This window comes from Pseudonaja textilis, chromosome 2 (assembly GCF_049901715.1).
Source record: "Pseudonaja textilis isolate UNSWEBS1 chromosome 2, rPseTex1.2, whole genome shotgun sequence".
Taxonomy (NCBI): domain Eukaryota; kingdom Metazoa; phylum Chordata; class Lepidosauria; order Squamata; family Elapidae; genus Pseudonaja; species Pseudonaja textilis.
In genome coordinates this window covers 37568908-37595162 of record NC_141991.1, presented here as the reverse complement: position 1 = coordinate 37595162, position 26255 = coordinate 37568908, and the positions used below count along the sequence as shown (strand labels likewise).

The 26255-nt window shown below is 35.5% G+C and overlaps 1 protein-coding gene and 1 long non-coding RNA gene across 2 annotated transcripts in view; one reads left to right on the top strand and one right to left on the bottom strand.

Moving 5' to 3' along the window:
- The window catches only part of LOC148126826 (uncharacterized), a 346379-nt gene that overhangs the window by 62937 nt on the left and 257187 nt on the right, over positions 1–26255 (top strand). The window lies entirely within an intron of this gene.
- The window catches only part of LOC148126827 (contactin-4-like), a 345287-nt gene that overhangs the window by 193429 nt on the left and 125603 nt on the right, over positions 1–26255 (bottom strand). The window contains exon 2 of the mRNA XM_087923702.1: positions 14475–14557. The gene's annotated coding sequence lies outside the window, so the exon portion shown is untranslated. The remainder of the gene's footprint in view (positions 1–14474; positions 14558–26255) is intronic.

Genomic DNA, 26255 nt, shown 5'->3' with positions numbered 1-26255 from the left:
TTTTTAGACAGTCACATGCCAATGAAACATGGGAAGGCATGTCTATAGGTTCACAAACATTCTCTGCTCATGTTGTAAATTTAGAAATAATAATTAATTGGTTAATTGATGGTTATTTCATTATAATTATCTTCTCATTACATTCCCCATGAAGGGCAATAATTTGAACTATGTAGCCTGTATCCAAATATGTGTGTTTTCTAAGGTCAAAGAACATTAATTCCATATTCCAGAATTTTGTATGCTACAATCTATCAAGGTAAATTTTTGTAATTTGTATGCAGCAGTTTACTAAATCTGAACTATATTCTCTAAAAAGCTTCCTTAAAAGTGACTAATGCAGTCAATGTTTTCAGTGAGTTCAAATTGCTGTTGAATTAGATTGCAGGAAACAAAGCTGATATATAACTTTTGTGGGTTTTTGTTATTTACTGTTGCATGACCAAATAAAAATTGATTAATTGATTGTGGTTTTCTTTTCTTTTTTTGTTGTTCATTTTTTTGTTTATAATATCTTTCTAAAAGTACTGCTCTTTAGCCTAAAAAGTACTATATATCCTCAGGTAAGAAGTATATAGACTGGGGAAAAAAGAAATGTAATTTCAATTACAGTGGTCTTGTCTTTCTCTCAAAATGTATTAAAATAATCCTAATACCTAATTTAATTTTTAAATGTTATTTGTTACTTATCTTCAGAAGAAAACTTGTCATTTCTAAAACACACACCCAAACACACATACACAAACATGCAGTGAAGTCAAAAATGTACAAAAAGGTTTTTTTTTCATATACTGACTGAACACCTGTTTGCACTGTATTTTAAGCTAAATATTATGACTGAAAAATTATGATATCAAGAATCAAATACTAAAAGAGATTCTACAAATCCTGTTTCTTTTAAAATAGAAAATGACATTTTATACTTATAAAGAAGAGAAAGCAGCACACTGCTGTGTGTTTCAGTTTCATTGAGTAGAAAAATAATGTAAAATAATGCAGAGTACTTGAAAGATTTTTATTCCAAAAATAAACTCATAATGCTTTGGAGAAAATACAGAAGAACAATGTTAAAAAGAATAGTTTCTTTTCCAATGGAGTGAAGATTTCCAAAAACAGAAAGCAGTTCCAAGTTTAAAAAATAGTAATAAAACTAAGCATTATTTTAAAACCTTGTAATGAGGAGGACCATACATTATAAAATCAGAGGAAGAAGTGAATAGTAATGGTCATATGCTCAACTAAATGAGCCCATACATTCCAAATTTGAGCAAACTGCACAATTTTCTCAATTTGCCACTTCTAAATAGAGCTTTTAAATGAAATTTCAAAAATCTAATATTTTTTATTTGGTGAACTGGGATTTCCATTCATCGGAAATTCTAAAGCTGTTATCGAAAGAGTATCACTTTAAGATCTCAAAAATGAAAAAGAAAATTTGTTTATCGGGGAAGTTTTCAGAGCATTTTACTATGCTTGGTTAAATTTTATATGGTTCATATTTGGGCATTTTTATAAGTATTAACAACTGCTTTATTGTAAACATAGTAAGATTTGTTAGACTGTTCTTTCATTAAAAAAAATACAATTCGAATAACATAAAGTGAATGCTATTAACATTTTACTCTTTAAAATTCAAAACACTCCCAATATTATCATATCACACTTTGACATAAAAAGTGTAATAGTGTGAAAAATTAAATTATTTTTTATATTTTACAAGAAAACAAACATGCTGATTATTTAGATAACTATCTTACAATCTTATAGTTCCAGTGAAATTAATGAGACATGCTTTATGGTATTTGGGTAAATGTAATTTTAATTCTTTATCTTCATAACAAATTCCTGCAAACTTTGAAATTTTAAATTAAATTTAAAGTAACTTTTAAAAAAGAAGGTTTTTTTTTAACTCAATGTATCTCCAAATAAATATTTACACAAGCTAGAAATATGATGAGTTTTTAGGCATTTCACTATTGTTATGAACTACTATGTAAGAAAGTAAATACATTAAGGAATTAAAAAAACTATATATTTCAAACCTGTTTGAAAGTGTAATTTCAGTACTTAAACTAATTTGACTAAAATTTGATTCTGCTAAACTTCATTAACAAGAGGAAGGTGGAAATGAAGTTTCCATTTTGATTAGCTACAGAAAATATCAAGAACTCTAAGCAAAATTTATCTTACAAAAAAACTTACTAAAGCGAAAAGAAAATTTGCAAATTACTTACAATAGCATTGATTTTTTTTTCCTATGGTCAGTATTCTTATTGTTTAGTATGTCTGAAGTCTTTGGTTGTATCTCTTTTTTTCTTCATAAATAGGGTAGTAAGGATGCTGCAAAGCACTTGGTTCCTTCAGAGAAACAAGTCTACTCATTTCTCAAGTCTATCTTTCTCTGCAAATCTCCACCTTTTAATACCTAGCGAAACCCACAAAAATTGGTCTTTTTTACAACATTTCTGCAGATGAGAGGGAAAACACTTCCTTACTTTGTGTTACATTTCAGAGTTTAGTGAACAAATATCCTATTCCTTTTCATGATGCCACAAAGTGCTAAATGGTAAGAATTGCATTACTGCTGCTTCTTAGATTATGACTAGATAAGGTGAGCTTTTTACATTTATATTGAGTTCTGAAGAGCTGATGTTATACTAGTCAAATAATTAATAATTCATTGACCCAAATTGCAGGCTGGAATAAGGCAGCCCCTATACTAGATTTCTTCCCCCCACCTCCATTGCATTAATTAATATGAGACAATGTAGAAGAGTTGGAGCAAAGAAAATATAAGCTACACTTAAGGCTTAAAATAAACTTTTTTTTGAAAAGGCATTTTATATGATATGAAGAATCTCTTTTTCCTAAGTTACAAAAATGCAAATATATTCTTATATAACAGTTCTTACATGATATTTCTTTTCAAGGTAATATAATGTAAAGTTCAGAAAAGGAATAAGAAACATAAAGCCCAAAACAAATAAACACAAGGGGCATGATATGAGAAAAAGAAAAGGAAATATTGCTAAATCCAGTTTTCACCAACATCATACAGGATATTCCTCCATAGTCTTAACATTTTCTTACCATTTCAAATCATGCTTGTTTCTGTCATGTTCATATACCAGCACTCACTGCTTTTTGTTCTTTAAATTTCTCACCATTTTTAAAGTATTTAATCAATTCCATCCAAACACATTTTTTTAAAAAAAATTCCTCTAGGTTATAGATTCAAGATCCCATAATATGAAAAAAGAAAACCACTTCCAAATATTCTACTGAATCAACCCAAAATACATATCCAATTTTAGATTTTGGGTTTGAGCTGGTTGGGTATAAACTCTTGGAAAAAGATGGTCTCTCGGGTAATGAGGTGTCAAGCTATGTAGGTCTTTAATGGTGATAACCCGAACCATGAATTGTAATAGAAAATATATCATCCACTAGTGCAGCTCATGGAGTAAGTGGTGTTAAATACACCATGTAGCTGGCAATATTTATTACCCATGCAGCCACATTTTCTATCAGTTGAATGCTCTTCAAGGACAGCCCCATGTGGAGTGTGTTATAGTATAGTCTCTCCTAGTCACAATTCTCACCAACTTTTCAAGCAGGACCTTTGAGTCTAGATCAGGGGTGTGAAACTCATGTCATCATGGTGGCGTCATGTGAGACATATCGGGACTTTTTTCCCCCTGCACTAAACTGGATGTGGGCATGGCCAGTGTGTGACACATTCAGCCCATGGACCAGGAGTTTGACAGCCCTGGTCTAGATGGACTCAGATTGCACACATATCTGTCTGGTGTAGTGCTGCTTCATGCAGAACTAGAGATGAAAGAACCTTGTCTCCAGAGGTTCAAACAGCATCTACTCCATTTTCCTAGGAGTTGGAATCTGTTTCATCCCATTGCACCATCCAGACTAGAATAGCCTCCAGAACAGGGGTAGGACATCCACACCATCACTCAAGGAACCTGGAGTAAAGATATAAAACTGGGTGTCATCTGCATATTGATGATATCTCACCCTAATCTGGTGGATGACCTTATCCAAGATGTTAAATAGGAAACGAGAGAGAAGTCATGAGGAGAAAAGGGGAGTCTTGACCAGTTCATATTCAATGATATCTTCAAAACTTTTGAAAAATCACAAAAGGAATTTAATGTGCCCAACAGTAGAATAGAAATGTATTCAGTTAAAGCATTATTTTCTTCCCTTGACCCTTATTATTAGAAGCTTTGAAAACTGTAGAACAGGGGTCACCAACCTTTTGGATCTCAGGGACCACCAAACTCATACTTTTAAATCCCGAGGACCACTAATATGAATTTTTTAAAAAAAGCTAACATATTTAATATATGTAGATGTATACACACACACACACACACATGTATGTATGTATGTATGTATGTATGTTAGTTATTCAGCTTTGTTCGGGTATTTTCCCACGTCATTGTAGTTGTGCTTTTAAAGTTGTAGCAACGTTTCAGCAGAATCTCATCTGCCATCATCAGGCTTCTGTACTGTGTTTGTCTGTGAGTCAGACTTTTACAGTTGTTTCAGTTTTAAATTTGGGGCTAGCCTCTCCCAACATGGAAGCCTCAGAAACGCAGGCAAAGCCGCCACAGCAGTAGTGTCCTGAGTTGCTTGCTTTTCCACTACTGCCTCGTCCTCTTCCAGCACCACTTCCTTCTCTAGGTAGGGCGATTCTTAACTAACCGGGCATGCTAAGGCAACTCAGGATGCTACCGCTGCAGCAGCTTTGCCTGCGTCTCTGAGGCTTCAATATTGGGAGAGGCAGCAAGGGCTGGAAAAGGGAAGAGATGTGCATGGCTCCATCTCCCTTTCCTTTCCTGTCTACACGTGGGTGAGGGGGAGGAAAGAGAGAGAGCTGGGAGCAATTCAAAGCTGGAGAACTAATGGGGAAGAGTTGACAGCGGGCTCTGGGGCAGGGGGATTGCTGTTGCTGCCGCCAGTGGGTGTAGGAACTGGTTGGCACGTGCATCTCAGCGGCCTGACTCGGGGTCCCTCGGAGAGCCAGGAAGTGCAAGAACTGTGTGGCCCAGATAATTGATTTTGGGGGCCATTTCTTCTGTGGCCCACCAAAATTCTTCCATGGCCCACCAGTGGGCTGCGGCCCACCAGTTGATGACCGCTGCTCTAGAAGACTCAGGTATACCAGATAGGTCTTAACAATTGCATTGTTTAACTGCAATTCAGGATTAGCATTCAAATACACAAACACACATACTTGAATAAGCTGGAAGAACTCTGAAAAAAGAATACCGAAGTATCTTTTATTGCAAAATCAAAAGTTCTTAAATTTTTTTTAAAAAAAGTACTGTAAAATACAAAATACTTTGTATGATTTAAAAAGTTCAATTAAACAAAAATATCTTTTAGGGGTCTATTGGACTCTTCAATTTTTTAAAGTTGCTTGTCATTCTTCTTAGTTGAAAACACAACTAAAATTACAAGACCCAATATGCATATCCATTGTTGCCTTCCTGATTAGGAATTATTACTATGGTGGACCAGATTCTTACACTGAAATTAGAATTTAAGGATATGAATGTGCGTTAATGATATTCCAATAGTTTGGAATTCTTTCAAATCATTTACACTTATTTAATCAAGCTTCATATATATAACTATCATTCCAAGTATCTCCATGTATTTGTGCATACTAGTTATCCACTTTGCATACTAGCTACCACTTTTACATTCAGTGCCCATTGGATTTTGATCAAATCTCTGCCAGTTCAATTCAGTTTTCCCTATCTTGTACTTATTAAATAGAAAGATGTTTTTCTCTAAGCAGAGAATCAGACATTTTCCTTACAGCAATTTACATTTATGCCTAAATATTCTTGTTCTTTTGGAAAATCTAACAGAAAGTCAATGTGAGGAAAACAAGGCCATGCCTCATTTTGACCTTTCTCAGCCAAACATTATTGGAAAAAACAAACAAACATATAGATGCCTGCATGTAACCATAGAGCCATCACAAACTCTGAGTATGGGGTCTGACCGAAAGACTAAAATTAAAAAGAAAAAGCAGACATACGCAATCACATAAGCATCATGGAGCAGCTTATTAATGCTTGCTACATTAATGCACAACTATCTAATTCCATTAAGGAAGCTTAGAGAACTATCTGCTCCATTTAGAACCTATCAGATAACAAGGCTATCATGGGGGGTTGGGGGGGGATCTTTATCTGATGCATGCTAAAACCACTGGAACTGATCATTACAGCAGTTCCTTTTCCCATTTTAGTAACAGTAGTAATGTTACATCATTTCTACCTCTTTCCCTGGAAAGGATGGACAGCTGAAGTATAACAGTGAGAAGCAATACAAAGTCAGCAAGGCAGCCAAAAGAAACTTATTGCCAGATTCAGATCATGCTGTCAGAACCACTGGGTTGAGCAGCCAGTATGATAGATTATATAAAGGTATCAAGAAGCAAAGTTCCAATGTCAAGAGAGACTCTAATCATATTACACTGCTAGAACATACTTAAATTGAATTATAATAGATTCTTCCATCACTTCCCCAGACTGAAGTCTAAATACTTTTTTTTTTTTGCCACAAAGGATATTCCTGCTTTTATTTAGCTTCTTTTCATGTAAGCCATATTTTCTTTAATGATCGGGAAATGATACCACATAATGGTGTTTTGAGTAATTTGTCAGAGCACTTCTGTATTTGCCACTGTGGCAAAATTACCATGAAAAAATGGACTTCATATACCACTTCTTAAAAGAAGCTTAGACCTTGAAACATTACAAATTCTCACTGTACAATTTCATACAATAATTTCATTGTATCTGTGTATGTAAGAGAGAGAGGTGATTGATTACTTTCATAACTAGAAACAGGCAATAAAAATAACCCAATAGGATTACATCCCATATACTACTATCTTCGATTTTAGTCAATTTCCTCCCAAGAAATCACATCATCTCTGAGAAATACATTACTGTATTTCATGTTAACATTGTATCCCATCTTATTTAAAAAGACTTCAGGCAGGAACAGGAACTTTGTTCAGGTTGGAACAAAAAATAAGGCTTCTGGGAAAGGTTTGATCTTAGGTCGTTAAAATTTGGGAGGACTTCTCCAGATTATAAAGTCCACTGTGCAACATTCTGAACAAAGCTGAACCAAACCTAAACAAATCTTTTCAATTAGGAAACAGGATGGTAATAGAATGGGAAAATATATAAAAATTGTGCCCAGAAATTAGAATTGTTACTCTCTTGCAATCCCTTCCTCTCCAATCCTTTATCCTGTGGGGAGAAAGAAACAAGCCATGGAGAGGCTGCTTATAAAATTGCACTTGCTTTGTTTCCTCCCCACCCACTCCTTCCGTACAGCAGACAGACTGTAGCATATTCATGGCTCCCAGTCTTGATTGCTGGCATTGCTTTTGATATGCAGAAGAGCAATCAGCATACTCTCTTGCAATTCTTTCCATTCTAAGTTCTCTGACCCCACAGGTCAGAATAGCATGTACACATACTGACTGTAATGGTGATCATATGACTGAGGAACACTGTGAAGCACTGTGAAGCATGGCCACTGTGAACTGACCCTAAACTTGATTTTTTTAGCGTTGTCCTGACTTGAACAGTCACTGAATGAGTGATCAATAAATGAAGATTACTTGTATAGGTTTTTTTTGACAGCATCTGCTATTAATAACAAAACACAAGAATCAATGTTAAAAGACAAAAATAAGCTTTTCAATGTACAATGTACTTAGAATGTATTAAAATGAATCTTTACCAACTAAGCTGACATATTTACATGCCCAAAGCATTCAAAGCATGTACATAGAAATACAACAAGCCCAACAGTACTGGATAAATATTCTTTTAATGTATAACCACATTACCAACAGCTTTGCTTGAAACACAACTGTGCATACATCTGCACCTTTGCATTTTACTTATGTACATTATATCTTCTTTTGTAAACCCACCTACATAACACTCTTTAAGGAAAAACAGTAGTATGCTTTTGGGACATGCATGTTATATATGGGCTTGTATAAGCATATTGTGTTTCATCCAGCTAGGTTTTCTAACTGAAACCCCAGCATTGTAATCATTGGCTGTGTATGAAAATGAGCAAAGAATAGGACAGGAAATAGAATAGAATGGAATGGAATAGAATAGAATAGAATAGAATAGAATAGAATAGAATAGAATAGAATAGAATAGAATAGAATTCTTTATTGGCCATGTGTGATTGGACACACAAGGAATTTGTTTTGGTGCAAATGCTCTCAGTGTACATTAAAGAAAAAAGAAAAAAATACGTTCATCAAGAATCATAGGTATAATACTTAATAGTAGTCAAAGGGTACAAATAAGCAATCAAATCATACTAAGAAACATAATAATAAGTGATCAAGGTGTCTATTTTAGGCCTTTAAAGAAAGATAGGCAACTATAGAAGGGAAATATCTGATTCTCACTAAAACTGAAATGTTGCAGAAATTAGTAGAATGTCACGCAAATGAATCATAAGGGCTCTCCTATTTTGTGTGAGAATTACTCAGGAGCTGCTCAAGAATGGAAGGTCAAACAGATGGGCCAGTTTGTAAGTCACAGAGAGTTGATGTCATCTATCAACTCAGCATTGAGCTAACATGACTGGAAGAGGAATTCTGGGAATTGAAGTCCACAAGTCTTAAAGCTGTCAAGTTTGAAGACCTCTGCTGTATGAGTTATAGATTTCATCATCTCTGCATCAGAAGAGCTACTATCTTGAGCCACGGTGGCCCAGTGGTTAGAGTGCAGTAGTGCAGGCTACTTCTGCTGCCTGCTGGCTGCCTGCAATTTGGCAGTTCAAATCTCACCAAGCTCAAGGTTGACTCAGCCTCCCATCCTTCTGAGGTGGGTAAAATGAGGACCCAAATTGTTGGCGGCAATATGCTAACTCTGTAAACTGCTTAGAGAGGGGGCTGTACAGCACTGTAAAGTGGTATATAAGTATAAGTGCTATTGCTATTGCTACTACTTATACTTAGGCATATGGCCTAGGAAGGAGATATTAGATAGAGTCTCATGACTACTCAGACTGAATGAGTCCAATATTTTGGGGTGGGGTGGGTGGGGGGAGGGGGCGTCTTGATATAGTCTCCTTTAGCAAACTAAAGAAATTCACCAAAGAGATGGTTGGAAAACTATTCCAAGCACCTTGTTTACATTCTTTGTCCTGAACAACGTAAAGTAATCCAAGAGGATCTAGACTCTTCTACAAATTAAACAGTCCAACTGCAAAAGTGTTTCACAAAGGATCATGGAGAGCTTGACAGAACTCGATATAATCTCAGGTCCTTGAAAGTCTCAAATTACTCTGAAGGGCTGAAAAGATGCAATGGGAAACAGGAAAACTGTCTGACCAAATTTAAATCCTCCTTCTTTAGTTCTAGCAAATTTAATATTTTAAATTGCCTTGGAATTATGTATAGATTTATAGTCGGGCTGAAATACAATGCAGATGAAGGCAATATTTACTGCCAGCAGTTATCTTGTTACTCTTTCCAAGGAAATTGTAGGGAATTTACTTGTCTTTGCTTTGAAATCTTGCTACAAAGAAAACATTTCTTAAACAAACCTTTTGCTTCTGCTCTTTTTAAATTCCTGAATTATGTGAACAAAGCACACCACAAGAAACAAGCATTTTGTAAACAAGGATTTTTCTATTTAAAACAATCCGATTTCCACATAACTTCCAAAATACATGGCCCCTCATTTGCTAGACAAGTCAATGAATACCCAGAACTACAACAGGAAATTCTTATTGCCAATGGGCTACATTCAGTAAGTGCATGGAGTTAAAAATGAATTATAATTACAGAGTAGCTACAGTACAATAGAAAAAAATGCTACAGGAAAAACAATCCAGAATTAAACAATTGTGGGATCTTATTAGGACTGATAGGAAAAAACTAATTTTAAGATTTAACAGTTACTTGCAGTTGACTTTTTGCCATGATTCTTTCATCCAAAAACCTGACAGCACATGAAGTTTTTTTGCTTTTTATAGCCAGCAGTATAAATGTTGCCTTTGGTATTCATGCTGCTGTATTAACTGTGGTCATGAAAATACATGTAAATATGAAGATTCATTTCCCACCAAAATGCACTAAAATATTTTGGCTCATTTCTGTATGCCACAAAAATAGGTTAATAGTAAAAAGACTTCTGAGGAATAGTCTGACTGTGTAGACCAGCTGCTCCTTTGCAGTCAACATATCTAGGTCAGACATAATTAGAACTGGATGAGCATGTGCACCAACAGAAGCAATGTAATATTTCCAGGAAACAAAGATAAGCCTGTAAATGGAATATTTACAGCATCTAAAATATTTACAACACAAAAGCCATGCAGGTTCACATTAGCAAAGCTGTTGTAAAACATTTTAAATCAGCGGCTGTCAAATTCACTTGAAAGTACCATCTTAATCTGAACACCAAATCCCAACTGTGTTATTCCGTTTTTTTTTCCAGTTTCCAGTTATGGTAACAAAGGTAAATGTTTTTTTATGCAGGGCTCAGGGCACACTTTGTTTTCACTGTGTTAGGGAGAGTTGGTATAGGTTGCAGAGGTTTTGTTGTTGGATTGGGAACCTTTTGATTTGATTGGTGTCAGAGATTGGTGCAACTCTGGTGGACCACAAAGCATGAGCCATGGTGGCGCAGTGGTTAGAGTGCAGGACTGCAGGCTACTTCTGCTGACTGCCAGCTGCCTGCAATTTGGCAGTTCAAATCTCACGAGGCTCAAGTTTGACTCAGCCTCCCATCCTTCCAAAGTGGGTAAAAATGAGGACCCAAATTGTTGGGGGCAATATGTTGACTCTGTAAACCGCTTAGAGAGGAATGTAAAAGCACTGTGAAGTGACTTTCTCTGAATCATCACTGCTCAGCTACTGCAGATTCTTCAGTAACACAGAGGACTTGATGTTTTTAATGCAAGCAACAGCCACAAAAATGATAATGGGGTGCTTGTTTTGGACTGGTCTTTCAGCTGGGAAGTTGATGATGCTGATAATCAGATGAAGTCTGATTTGGATTTTTGTAGACTATGTGTATCTGTGAGCCAACACGGGAGTGACAGCGGGAGCTGGCAATCTTTCAGGTGGAGTGGGTCTTAATTCTATGACTGCCTTGAGATTGGTTATGAAGATCAATGGTCATTTTGTCCATTTTATCTTTTTATGTTCTACTGTTTATGTTCCACTGAGTGAATGTTCTACAGGAATTTTGCACCACACCTATTCTCACCATTCAAGAGAAGGAGGAGTGATGGCTGGGGAAAGTAGTAGATTATTGTAAGAATGTGAGCTGGATATAAGTATAAGTATAAGTGGAGTGTAAGGCAGAACTGCTCTAGAAGTCATTTGGTTGAGAGAAATATGGTTTCTTGTGGTATGATGAAGTCTTCTGACTTGACACTGAATTAACCAGGATCAGAGAGGATGGTGTGGTGGTGGGAAGGAAGAGGAGCCAGAATGGTAATGACATTTTTTTTATTGATGGGAAGGAAAGTCATAGCAGGAGACAGAGCAATTTGGCTTTTGGGATAGCAGCCTTAGTGTTCATATTGATATTCTGTTCCTGATCCCTGTGCTGTGCCCCCAGTGTTTGAGTATTGGCGCTTCAGTGGCCTCAGTTTCCCTATATTGCTGCTAAATGCACATTCAGCTAATAATGGAGTTACTCGCATTGATTATTTAATTGTGAATGGAGAGCCAATCTTCTACACATTACCAAACCTGGCCAGGTGTACCAAAGGGCAGGATGTCAGTTGAGCTGAGGAAGTTTCTCTATTGTTTGCCTATTTAGTATTCATTTACAAGATAGAGTGGCAAACTTTAGGAATTTATAAATTTCCTTTTTCCTTTTTCATAAAAGGCTTTAGAAAGTATCAGACAGTTCCTGGAAAACATCAAAGGAACATTAATAGTATGGATTGTAGCATCTTGACTATGTTTATATATTTATTTGAACCTTTCATTTTATTTTATTGTTACCAGTAACTTTGGTTCAGATATATATATATTTTCTTTTTCTTGGTCCTCTCCATCCCAAATTGCCATCCTTGGTCCCCTCTATCCCACAATAAGTATATTGTGTACAGCATATCTAATTAGAAGCCATTATGTTCCCAATAAATACTTAAAGGTGAACCTGCGAACTGATTTGTCAAAAACACTGAAAAGACAAACTAACAAAACATAAAGACTTATCCAGATCAGCAACGTGCATGGAATATAAGAACCACAATAATATTTTTTCACTCCTTGTCTTACATTCTTTGTTAAAAGAGGTACAATGTAACTCGATGTTTCTGTTCACTGGTCAGCGCAGAACCATTTATCTGTTTAAAAATTAATATCTGCAAAGTAATTCTTCCCTGTGGTATGTGAATGCATGTAGAGCTAATTATATTTGCAATCATTTGTGAGTACATGTTTCAGCTAATTCTTTCCAATTTAATGCCTCAAAAATAATTCCCAGTGAAATAAGCAGTGTGCACCAAAGTTTGTTACCAGACATTTTGCAGCTACCAATTCGTTTAGATAAACAATATGAATATTAATAAACATGAATATATAAAAGGTTTGGTACCTTCCAAAAACAGGTGCAAAAGCAAGAAAGCTGAACAACATTTAGTTTGTGGAGGCATCAAGGAAGCAACTGTGAGAACCAGGATGGTTTATAGAATATAGAATCTATAGGATCTTAGACACTGTAGGTAATCTTTAAAACGTTTTTATTCTGGCTTAGACTTTGCTAAAAAAACAAAAAGTAAAGCATGATGCTCATCTCTGTTTCTTGGCTGAGGGAGCCAAAATTGTCCAAGAGATTTCCAGTCATGTGGCCAACATGGCTATAGCCAAAATTGCATGGAATGCTGTTACCTTCCCAGTGAAGTGTTACCTATTAGTCTACTGGTGTTTGCATGCTTTCAAACTGCTAGGTGGGCAGGACTATGCTAAATATATATTATTTCTTGTTTGCTTCTTCCCTTTTCAAAACCATGTCCATTATTACTTAATTATTGTTCTCTAATTTGTGACTGAGAGACTACTTTTTCCAAATAATATCTGTAGTCATTACTAAGATTTAAGAGACTAGACATTTCTCAAATTAGTTTTTGCAAAATATAAACGGTAAGTAGAATGCCACTTAACTGCACTGCAACGAATATTTCCAATAATAGCATCTATTTTCTCTTGGTCAAATTTGGTCTTAATTAGGTTGACCTTTAAAGAGGTTTTATCTTCAAATCTTTTCAGATTCCATTTGGTCACATTTCTTTCGGCACCATTAGAAGGATAAAAGCTTTACTGCATATGTAAGTCCATGAAGAATGCTTGAAGGAATGACAAATAATGTTACTTTGGTTGCAGTAGTTCATATATACATATAATAGTTAAATTACATATGTATCTATTAATAATGACTATAAGATAAATGAAAGACGGGGAATCTTGCTCCCTCTTCTGCACTGTAAATCTGTGGTCTAAATATCACATTTGCTGCCATAGACAATGACATAAGGAAAATCTCAGTGTTCACAGGACTCAGAAGAAAAATAAAACAAAAACAAAACAAAGACAAGGCAAAAATAAAACAGGTGACTCTACATTCTGAAGTGTCCCTGTCGTCCTAGCTTTCAGTAACATTCAAAGCTATTCAGATGATGAAGAAAAATAGTTTCTAATTTTCTTTCTTTCCTTATCAGGATGAACCTACAATTGGAAATAAATCTTTCTGGTTGAGGATGCAATATGTCTCCAACCAGGAAAGACCCTGAAAAGAAGAAGCCCACAGAACTCAACAAAATCCAAGCATCACATAAAGAAAACTGAATGAAAGTTGAATAGCACATCCAAGCCCTACTGAGAGACAGAAATCAGACTTGACATCAAAGTTCAACTGATCCTACAGAAAGAGATATATCATGAAAGTAATATAATTCTTAATTGATACTATGCAAAAACATGTTCTATTCTGCTCTGTGCAATGCCCATTTTATTACTGAAATTATTTCCTCTCTTATCCAGAATAGTAGATACTGAATTCTTTAAAGCACTTTACAATTTCATAGAATCTGAAGAACGGCATGGCCAACTCATAGATCACTGTTGTAACTCAACCCAAAATATCTACGAGAAATAGCTGTCTAACTCATTTGAACATACTTAACTGTATAAAGACTGTCATCTCCTTAAGTAACCACTGCTGAATATCTATTTCTGTTAGAAAGCTTCCTCTAACATTCCATTAGAATCAGTGCAGTACAGTTTAAGAGTATTATTCCATTCTGCATTTTGACATGGCAAAAAAAATGGTCATGGTTTTCCTATGTGTGACAGTTCTTTAGAGATTTGAAAAGTGTTACCCTCGGTCTTTTTTACTCAAGAGTTAGCTTCCACTCACCAGTCTCTGACCTTCTTTATCTCTGTGTTGAACTTTCTTCTTATATCGGGCTTTCTCACAAGGTATTAGTATCATATATTTGTCTATGAATGAAAAAAGAAAATACATTTATTAAATTATTAGTGGGGGGTTTTTTGGGGGGGGAAGGAAATAAGCTTAAAGTAATTAAATGCATGGATATACAACCACAAGCTGACAGATTTCATAAAAATAATAATCACATATTACTTTGTAAAAAAGAGACCTTAACATTTTCTATTTGACGAAACTCATCTACCATGTCTTCTGTGGAAGGAATGATTAACAGAAGCAAAGCTGATCACTGTGACAGAATGAAGAGATGGAGAGTAGATTGGCTCTTTGTAATTTTTCTCTGAAGAGGCGAGGACTTGACATTACTCACAAGAACTCAAAATAGTTGGTTATTCCTTGTGAAGAGATTGCAAGACAGCAATCTCCAACACATTTAAAGTTCTCAGAGATAAGGGAACGCCCATCTCTGTTCAAAGTGCAGTTGGACACCTTTATGGATACAGGGATTACATACTTCCTTTTCTAATAACTTTTGTAAATTGCTTATTAACTGCTTTTGAGCTATTAGGAACTTAGGATACAAAAGTTTCACAAAACTGAGTGAGTTTCCTCAATCTTTTCCTTCAAACTTTTAAACAAAAGTTTTTGTTTTTTTTTTCAATGGCGGAAGCATGATGAAAATGCTAATTTTGGAAAATTACAAACAGACTAAGGGTACAGACAAATTTGAAATAAAAAGTTGATATTAATTATAATAATCTTTCCTATGGAGAAAATGCTTTTTATTTAAAAAAAATGCACCCCCCCCACCCCCACCCCCACACAGAGTGTTTGTGTGTATATTTAACATGAAAACATGAAAAATAACAAAACTGATAGAAAGTGGAAAAAAGAAAGAAAAAATGCAGAAAGAAAGAAGAAAAAGAAATAGAAAGCAGCTTCTGATTTTCTTTGTAGCAAATATAAGGACAATTACAACATCATCTAACATAGAATTATATTTTTATACAATGGACCCTAAAGTTAATTTTAAAAGTGTCAGCCATTATATGTTTAAAAACTGGTATGAAAGAGGAACAAATAATATTAGATAACACTGGGACCAGTGGTGGAATTCAATGTTTTTTACTACTGGTTCTGTGGGCATGGCTTGGTGGGTGTGGCATGGCTTGGTAGGCATGGTAGGGGAAGGATACTGCAAAATCTCAATTCTCTCGCCACCCCACTAACCTGCTTTCCAGCTCCGTTCTCCTGTGCAGGGCAACAAAAGAAGACCCAACCAATCAGCTGGGACTCAGGAGGCAGAGAATAGATGGGGGCGGGGCCAGTCAGAGGTGGTATTTGCCGGTTCTCTGAAATTTCTGCTACCAGTTCTCCAGAACTGGTCAGAACCTGATGAATACTACCTCTGACTGAGACTAAATCAAAAGTGGATTTAAAATCCACAGGCTACAAAGGTGATAGATAAGGGGAAGAAATCTTACTTTGGATATACAAATGAGTTGAGCTGATGTCTTAATCATTAAAAGGAATATATAAACAATAATCCAAAAGATAACCTACACTGCATTTAGGAAAGAGATTTGTTATAACTTTAGAGAATTTTGTGAGAAGGGCCAAAGAAAATATGAAAATAAATCAAGTACTAGGACATTATGTGAAGTGATTAAAGATCGTTAAAAGTAAAAAAAAAGAAATATGCTGGTTTACCCTTTTCTTTAGCTCCTTTTCTTTATTATGTTCTTAATTTTTATTTATTTCTATTTTTATTTATTTCTATTTTTTACTTTTGTTCATTTATTTTTTGAAGTTTGTAGTAGTTTTTTATCTTTTTAATTGAAATGTTTAATAAAACTACTGTGAAAATATATTTTTTGTATTTTTGTATTACTAAGAAGTAAGATATCCTATGAAAAAAATAGGAATCAGTTATCATATAATCAGCATTCAATACATCAGTCTAGACGGGAAACCTGAGAACATGAGGTTGTGGTAAAGAGTGAGAGAGGAACGAATAGTAATAAAAATGAGTCAAATCAATTTTAATCATGTAGCAAAGAGTGATCCAATATTATTTGACTTGTAGAAGTGCAGGATCCTAATTTCTTCCCTAAGTGGTCTGTGAAACCTAAATCAATGTCCCCACGAGGTAAATTTCATTTTCTGCTCCTGTTCCTATAGTCTGTTTGAGAGACAATGAAATTACCTATATAAAAGGAAAAATGTTAGATTCAGTAAAGGGTAAAACCCATAAAATATACTCACATAAACAATCTCCCAAGATTTCTAATATATGTGAGTTATTGAAACATTCTTACAATAATGCTGCCTAAGAATGAAACACATCAATCTTTACCAACTTTACATATATAAGCAAGATACAGTTTTAGCATGTTAATGCAGAAGATAATTGGGGGAATATATCCCACCACTTTTAAGAAATCTACATCACAAAATCAAGTAGTGATTTTGGTTTTGGGTTATTTTTCCACCTCTATTGAAGGGCTCCATAACTTTAAGCCCAAAACGATCTCTACCTCTATTTTCCACATTAATCTACCTAAATGTTCAAAACTTATACCAAGATCTGTCAAATTTCAACATAGCCAAACATCAATCAAGAGCTAAGAAAAAAAATTTTTTTCTAGATTGGTGGAACACTTTTCCATGCTTATATATCAGATTTAGAAAGTTGCCATATCCATCCAGTCGGCCATACCCGTCCGGCCTCCCAAGGTCAACCACAGCCCTGATGCGGCCCTCAATGAAATTTAGTTTGACATCCTGGCCTAGAAAGATTTAAAAGCATCATTTTTTGCATTTAAATTATGAATAAATGAATAATCTGTGTGGAATTCTGCAATAAAGCAAGAGGCATTTAAGCAGCAGAGGAAGCATTATGGATTTAACTACTACTGGATAAATGACCAGAGAATGCACTATGGAAAAAGAAAGGAAAAAACTACCACAAAGGACCATTGAGCTGAATATTGGACTGCTGCTTGGCTAATAAGTGGTGATTGGTGGAAAACCTCTATAGATCCAATCATCTTTTAAAAAGATTATTTCAGCTTTGACTCCATTTTAAAAAGAAAGTAAGTTGGATTCCCCCTCTCAACTTCCACTGCCTTTTCAATCAACCAAGAACACCTGTTCCAACTTAGTCCTGCTTACTTATTTGGGAGACTTTTTACTATCACAGGGGTGTCAAACTCGATTTCATTGAGGGCCCCATCAGGGTTGTGTTTGATCTTGGCCAGGGTGGGTGTGGCCAGGGTGGGTGTGACCAGCTTGACGTCACTCGTGCTGTGGACACCAATGGTGGCCCGAGTGCTCTGCCAGTGAAAATGGGCTCCTGAACTTAATTTTCAGCTGCAACGGCCTCCTGCAACCCTCTGCCAGCGGACCAGATCTAAGCATCCCGTGGGCCAGATCTGGACTGCAAGCCCTGAGTTTGACATTTCTACTCTACAGATATGTAGATAGGGGCGTTTGCATCTGTATTTTGTCTGTGTGTTTGTGTATATATTTCCTAGGCATGACATGTAATAGCAGTTGTGACCAAGATGCACTAGCAAACTGCTGCCATCCCCAAAGTAGCACATCATGGGCTCAAGGGCTGTATAGTTCAGTAACCATTTTAGCTTGCATTTGAAATCTGAGCTGCCTACAGTCACTGCAAGATATTGGACATCAGACGTTGTTTTGTCTGGGCAATTCTGAAGTACTTGTTTAGGCATCCCAGTAGACAACGAAGCCAATTAGAAGCAATGTAGATTCAAAAGTATAAGATCTGATGTGTTATAAAAATGATGGGTTTGGTTGACCAAATATTCAGCATGATGGAAGTTGCTGAATTCTAGAAACTCCTTCCTCTGGTTGGCCATTGAACTCTTCATGTACCATTTTTATCAGACAGATGATGCTTTCCCTGTTTTCCTAAAATAAGAAGAAAGTCTTGACAATGTTCTGTAATGGACCCAATTCATTGCAGATCTCCAGGTGAATTTCTCTGCTGCTTCTAACATCTGAATTGCAGTGCAATTCATCTGCCAGTTTTCATACAGCTTCCTGCTCTCCATAAATCCCATTCCCACACTCACCTTATCTCCCTGCATATCAATATCAATCAGGATATTGCTAAGATGCAGTCCTTGACCTAGCTGGTTCAAGAAGCTGTGCTGCCTGGACACCACACATTCCCGTGAAGGTGATGCTGTAACAAACCAGGTGAGCAAACTGATGACACAAAACATAGTAGAATTCTAGCTAAAGTAACCATCTTGAAAGGATGGGAGAGTTTCTCTTGTCTCCCTCTTATATCCAAAACAGACACTGACAGATCAACCATGAGATATTTTTCCCTCACTCCTCACAGGCTAAGTGGTTGAATTTCTTGGTTTGAGGAACCTGTTTCAATTCTTCTGTCCTTTTACCACTCCAGGGATAAATAGAAGAGCTCCTGATCAAGAGAAGGTACATGACTCTTGGTTGCACTTTTGTTTTGTGTATGATGATAACTGATAAAATTAATACAAATTAAGTATAAATTATGGCAGATAGATGATTGATGGATGGGTGGATGGATGGATGGATGGATGGATGGGTGGATGGATGGATAGGTACGTAGGTAGATGATAGATAGTTTCCTAAGTAGGCCCTCTCTTCTGCGCAGCACCTCTTTCTTTCTTTGGCTAATGCTCATTTTGCCAAGCAGAAACTTCTTTTATTTTTGTATTGTTTTTGGCAGGTAGCCAAGAAAATGAGTTAATTCCACAACTGAGCCTTTAAGTCTGTGGGCATAAGAGATGGTCTATACTCTGACTAAATGCATGATTAAGTTCAGAACAGAGAACAAAGATATAGAAAATATTTATAAATGTTTTTTTTTCTAAAATAACTCTTTTAATGAATTGATTGAAATTAATTTGGATGATCCCTAGATGGCATCTGAATTTCTTTGCTGCTGTCTAAAGGCCATCAAATTATTGCAACCCAAGAAGCTGCTGTTGAATTCTGCTGTCTTCCCATAGCCAAAGTATACCTGAACAAGCCAAATACTCTTAGGTGCTTGTTATTTTTTCAGGTAAACCATCCCCTGTGTTTTGTGCACATTATAGGTAAGTTATCATGGATGTGTGTTAAAAATGGCAGTATTGATATATATACCTTAAGTCTTTTCTCACTAATACATTAATAGGTTATTCAGTCTGATGGCCTATGCATAACATGTTTTCTTATGCATTATAGTTATGGATAATTATATTGGTGATGTTTGACTACATTTTGTTGCACATGCTTGCTGTAATCACATTTCTTGATTATAGGGGTGGCTTTTTAAAAGCTTAATCTTTTACATTAAAATTTTAAATTAATTTATATATTTTAATTATTTATTTATTTTTAATTTTATTTGAAATCTTTTCAATTATGAGAAAAGTAGCATCTATTGTTATTTTATTTATTTAATTTATTTATTAATTTTGCAGCCTAATTTTCATTATAACTATAGACCTTAAATAGGTATGGTTCCATTATTCTCAACTAGGAGACATCTGGTTTAGGAGAAGTACCTTGTGTGTCAAAGTTATTTACTGTATATTGGAAATGAACACAATAGAAAGTTTAAGAGAAAAAGAGAGAGAAGAAATAACAACTTTCTATTTCCAGAAAAGAGATACAATTTATTATTAGGTATTCCCATTATTCTCAGTAGCTGAGGTGCACAACAACCTGTATCTGTTAAGTCACTTGCTAATATGCTTTATCCATACAATATGACACAATCTGAAACTACTTTTAAGAACTTCACTGAAATAATCATATTGTGTCTTTGTTCTTTAGACTACATTAATTTTGAGGAATGAGGAGAAAAATAATTACATTGTTATATGAAGTGATTAAAAGTATTTTATGCCTTTGAAATCATGCTCTGAAAGATATTTGTTATTTTGTAAATAAGGTAGGCTGGGTTTCCTGTTTGAGAGAAGGAATTCAGATGCAAAAGATATTGGAATCAAGCTATCCTATAAGCACTATTTCCTTTTATTTTGCCAAGATTAAACATGAACAAACACAGTAGGTAGCAAATCCCATACCTTTGCTGCCGTATGTCTGTCTCTCCATCTCTCTCTCTTACTACCCAGTCCAGTTAGCTCTTTCAAATGTCATTAAACCTGACTACCTGGGAAAATATCACAAGATCACTGCTGCTGAGCTGTTCCTGACCCCATGATATTTATGTTTATAAAAGGACTCTTCAAAGAAGGTACAAAAGGGGATTTCTTCAGCTCTCATAAGCTTATGAAACTTGGTTGTATTATTTTTTGAATAACCACAATTATTATTGACTGCAGACAACTGATAGCACTGAGTTATTTTGATGATCATGAAAGCGAGGGGATTCAATTCCAATTGTATTTTTTTACATAATAACATAAATGGACTCAATTCAAGTTATTTCAGGTTATTTCTAATTGTAATAAATACCACATGAAAGACAAAGCCAACAAGCAAAAAAAAAAAAAAAGGTCACTTCTTTGGGTCAAAGAAGAGAAGCAAGATTTTTCACCAGGGTTTGGATTTATCAAATGAATGAAATGGAAGAAGGATTCCGACTTCTAAAAGTAAATAATAAGAGTTTTAGAAAGTTAGAAGTTTCATATTCATCCAAACACCTTTTAACATTAAATGCATTGTGTTCTAAAGAGCTCTTTGTTGATTTAATTACCATGATTAGTATCTTTAATCTTATTTTGATCATTCAATTAGGTGCTTTTACAGTGATCCAGTTACACAATTCAAAGTGGCAATAGCTGCATCCTCAAAGAATATAGAGCATTACAACAAAATCAATCAAAACCATCAATGATGGATATACTGATATCAACTGAGCTGTTGATATTTTGACAAACTATGCCACAACAAATAAAAATGTTTGTAGATGGTAAACAAAATAAAAAATGATTGGCTATTTAAATTTGCTTATTAAATAAAAATTGTAATAAAGTAAATGATAATATAATAGAGAAGACAATTAAAACCAAAAAGAACACAGGTTGATTCTAATAGGTAACTTGACATCATAGAACGAGTTCAAGTATGCTTCCAAATGAACTTTTATTTCTCAGCTTTGTTATTTGGTGTATTAAAAGTATTTTATAGGTAAAAATAACTAAAGTGACTTTAAAAATGAGTAGTAAAATAAGTAAAACTAGAGATGCTGTGTAGTTTATTATGTAGGAGATTTTTATATTTTAACTGGTCAACTTTTAACTTATATTTTAAATGGTCCCATAAAATATTACAAAAAGGTTCCATAAAATATATTACCAAAAAGAGATATTACATTTTACATGTTCAAAAAAAAAGATTGTTTGTGCTCTAACAAACCCTATCCCCCATAAAAAATAAATCCCTAGGAAATAAAAAGAACCATAGTATTATTCCAGATATCAAAGATTGTGTTTCAGAGTTTTAGCCATTTTTCAGAAAATTAAATATCTGATTAATCAGAAACTGTCACATTATCTTTCCATTTGAGAAATTTTTTACAACAGGCTTAGTTAATATTCAAATGAACCTGGGTTATGATTGTAATTAAACTTGTTTTGTATATGGTTTTTATGTATTTTATTTTTGTTTAAAGTTTTTTGTTATTTTTATGTAGGATAAATTTTTGTTTTTATTTTTATGTAAATATATTTTAAAATGAACAATAAAATAATTGAATAAACAATAAAAGTTACAGGAAATGCAAAAAAAAAAAGTGAAATCAAAAGCAACAAGGAGAGACATTTTACAGAGAAAATTTAGAATAAGTTAACTATTCATGATCTGTGTGAATCATAATTATTTCTTAATATGTTAAAAAAAGTCGTTCATCTTCAAAGATTTGCTTTGGGGTGGGGAAAAGGATTTTGCCCAGAAAAAAAAAATGTTAAAGATGACAAATTGAGCATTACTAGGAAAAAAAATCATCATATAAAAAAAATGCCACCAGCATGGAGAAACTTAGATAGAACATTCTACAAATCTGTTGTTATTAGTAACAGGCCAAAATCTGTAATTTCTCCTCACCCATTAAAAAGCCTTTGGATTTATCATTCCATTATCAAATTTTCTTCAGATTTCTTTGGAATTTTTTGAAACTTATCATTACAAAGTGCTGAGGTTGGGTTTGTTTGTTTTCATTCAGGTATTTCTCCATCCTTTTGCAGTTTGTCCAGCTGATGTGAAAAGATTCTATGCAGTAGTTTCCCAAATTATGTCTTCCCTTGGGTTTTTAATTGCACAGTCGATGGCAGAGAGGATGCAGATCACTAATCTGGAGATGGGATAATGAAAGACAGAACAGTGGCATACATCAAGGTCACCATGCCACTCTAATATGTGTAGATCACATAAGCTATGAGAACTGCTTGGGGTGGGGAAGTACAGAAAGTTTTCAGCCAGATTTTTCTGATCTGGTATGAAAAATCTTCACTAACCATTCCAGTTTGGGTTGACCATAAAATATGAAACGCTAAAGAAAAAGAGTCTTAATTCTGACTGATTCTGAATCAAATAAATCAAGAATAAGTCTTCTCCCCCCTTCCACCTCTTTTTCCAAGTTTTCTGACAGTTTCAAATAATTTGACAGAAATGAGAAACTTTATGTCATTTAAGGTGTGGTTTAAAGAACCCGTAAGCAAGAGAGGAAACTCCAAAGAGCATAATGCTGGCTGAAAAGCCCTCCCACTTGTAAAACTTTTCCTTTGGCACAAGATTTGAGAGAGAAATAGAGTCTCCTCAAGCCACGTTATGGAAACAAAAGAAACAGCAGACATTTCCGCCATCATACCACACAAAGGCAAAAAAAAGTAAATTATGGTATGCTTATTAGAAAAAACAGACACATTCAAAGTTACTGAAAGGCTGGGCTGGGACTTGACAAATTTAATATGATATGGTGTTCCAAAGATATTTGAAACAGAGATTATGTTATAAAGGCTATTAACCAATATGTTCTGATTAAAAAGCAGACACAAGCAAAATCCTCCCCCCCTCTTTTTTCATGTTACCAAAAATAATTAAAATATGGAGGAAAATTTGTAAGTGAAAATCAGATAGGAACGACTTGATGGGATGTGCAGTGCTATTTGTCAAAACAAGTGAGACTGTCTGTAAATTACTGTCATTACTGAATCAAATGGCACAGAACTGATTACTTCTGTGTGTCTGGAATTGAACTGTAAATTGATAGTCATTATCATTGTTGAGCTTGTCACTATTCATGCTGCCAATATCACGGGGGGGGAAAAGAGCAAATCTTTTAAAAATATTTTCAAGTACTTGTTAGATGATTCTCTTTTTTGGCATTGCAAATTTCAAGGACAGAGAAAAGGACAATTGGGGTAAACTCGGTTCAAACTACACTACTGTTTCTGCGTTTGAGGGAAAAGATGGCTAAACAGGGAGGTATATGTTTTATTTGATTTTTAAAATAGTATGAAAGTCTTTTGAAATGACTGTCTAGAATAGAAATAAAGGTTGCAATTATTTCAAAATTATTTTTTAACTGTATTACTTTTGCAATGAGCTATACTGAATGATTATACTTCATTGTGCCAGTGCAATGATGGCTAACCTTTTTAGCACTGAGTGCCCAAAGCATCCCCAAAATGCAATGTGTGCATGTCCCCCGTGTCCCCACTAACCTGAAGACCAGCTGGCTGGCAGGAGGTGCATGTGCATGCACAGCAGACCTGAGTTGGGGCAATGGCTCGTGTACCCACAGAGAGGGCTCTATGGCATGCGTGCCATAGTTAGCCATCACTATGCTAGTGAGCCTTTCAAATGTAATGTGATAGTTTGCAGCTAGATTTAGAACAGACCCACTGAAACTTATGGAATGTACATTATTCACAGCAAGCATTTAAGTCTTTTAATTATACACACATGCACGCACAGTAACCACACTATTTCCTTCCAGGGTAAGCATCGTAAAGCAGTAGAAAAACAATAAGTAATGGCGAATAATTAATATATAGAATTCTATACTCATATTTTATCATCTCTAAAGTCTGTGGTTGACATATAGCCACACATAAATAAGTAAGCCAACAAATGAAGTTTTCTATAGGTGTGATCCAGTAAATTAATCAGATGTTAACCGCAGGAGGTTTTTGCATAGGCAATATGTGAGTCCTGAGATACCCAGCTTGCTTGTTTTATTACATGCTAAAATGAGCAAGAGCACAACCCAAGTATTTCTGTCACTGATAATGCCAAATCAAAGTAATAAGAGCCCTTTGAGACCTTGTCTTGTAATATTTATTCTGACCATAATAAAGCTGACTCTGCAGTTGTACAGAACTTCCACATGGGATTCCGAGTCCCTTGTGCTAAATAATAAGCAGAGAGATGGATTACACAGGAAGCTACATCAGCAGGAAGGGGAAAGGAGGTCATAAAATTTTCCAAGAGTTCGCAGCTGAATGGCTTCTTGTGGATTTTATGAAGAATGAATGAATCAGAGAGCAGTCCTTCACCAAAATACTTTCGACTTATCATGATTATAAAGACATGCTGTTTAAGCCAAGTCTCAGAATCACACATCCATTTTCAATGTCAGGTAAGAGGAAGCTGAAGGTATATATATCATTCTGCAACAAGTCTGTTTCTACTTTTAGGAATTGGCCGCTAGAGAAATCACTGCTTGGCTTGATTCACTAGTTTGTTATTCATGACATTAAAGCTGCACATTGTTATAATATCATTTGCCTTGGAATTCAATCTCCTTAAGTCTACTCAATAGAAAATCCCACTGAACTTACTTGAATGGCAGACTTAATCATTGCTACATTATATGTAACTCTTGAAAAAATCTGATGCTACATAGGTTACTGGATTATTTTTGCATAATGGGCATTGGTAAATTTACCTGAGAACGCCCTTTCTATAGATGCTGCTAGAGAGCCCAGGATGGGTTGGACTCCTCCTGATGACATCATCAAGCTGGGTCTGTCTTGTATAAAAAGGACTGCCTGTGGGAATTTCCCCCCACTTTGGCGAGGGTACATGACAGACTGTAAGAAGTGTCTCTGAAAGCCAAACAGAATCTTTAAACATTAACATTAACACATTTTACCATAGTCCGGATGAAATAAGGGAGGGGCTGGGCTCTCTAGCAGCATCTATAGAAAGTGCGTTCTCAGGTAAATTTACCAATGCCCATTCTCCTAAATGCTGCTGCGAGAGCCCAGGATGGGACATACCAAAGCCCGCATGTCCACAGGAGGGTCCCTATCTGGCAAGTCTCTCCGAAGTTGGAACCACTCACTGAAGCAAAAGCTACACTCTGCCAAAAGCTACACTCCTTGAGGCATAGGAGTCCAGACAGTAATGTCTGATGAACAGAGACGGGGAGGTCCATGTAGCCGCTCTGCAAATCTCCACTAGGGGTGTCTGAGTGGCCCAGGCAGCTGAAGTCGAGGCACTCCTAGCAGAGTGTGCCATTAGGCACTGGGCTACTGGAAGGGCTCTGGTTAGAAGGCCTGTGTGATGCATGCCGTGATCCACCTACTCAAGGTGGGAGGAGAGGCTTTGTTGTCCCCAATGGGAAGGGGAAAGGACACAAACATGGCCTCAGTTTTGCTAAAAGTAGAGGGATGTCTGATGTAAATTTGAAGCGCCCTGCTAATATCTAGGGAGTGCCACTTGCGCTCTAAGTTGTGGAACGGAAGGGGACAGAAATCAGGTAACACT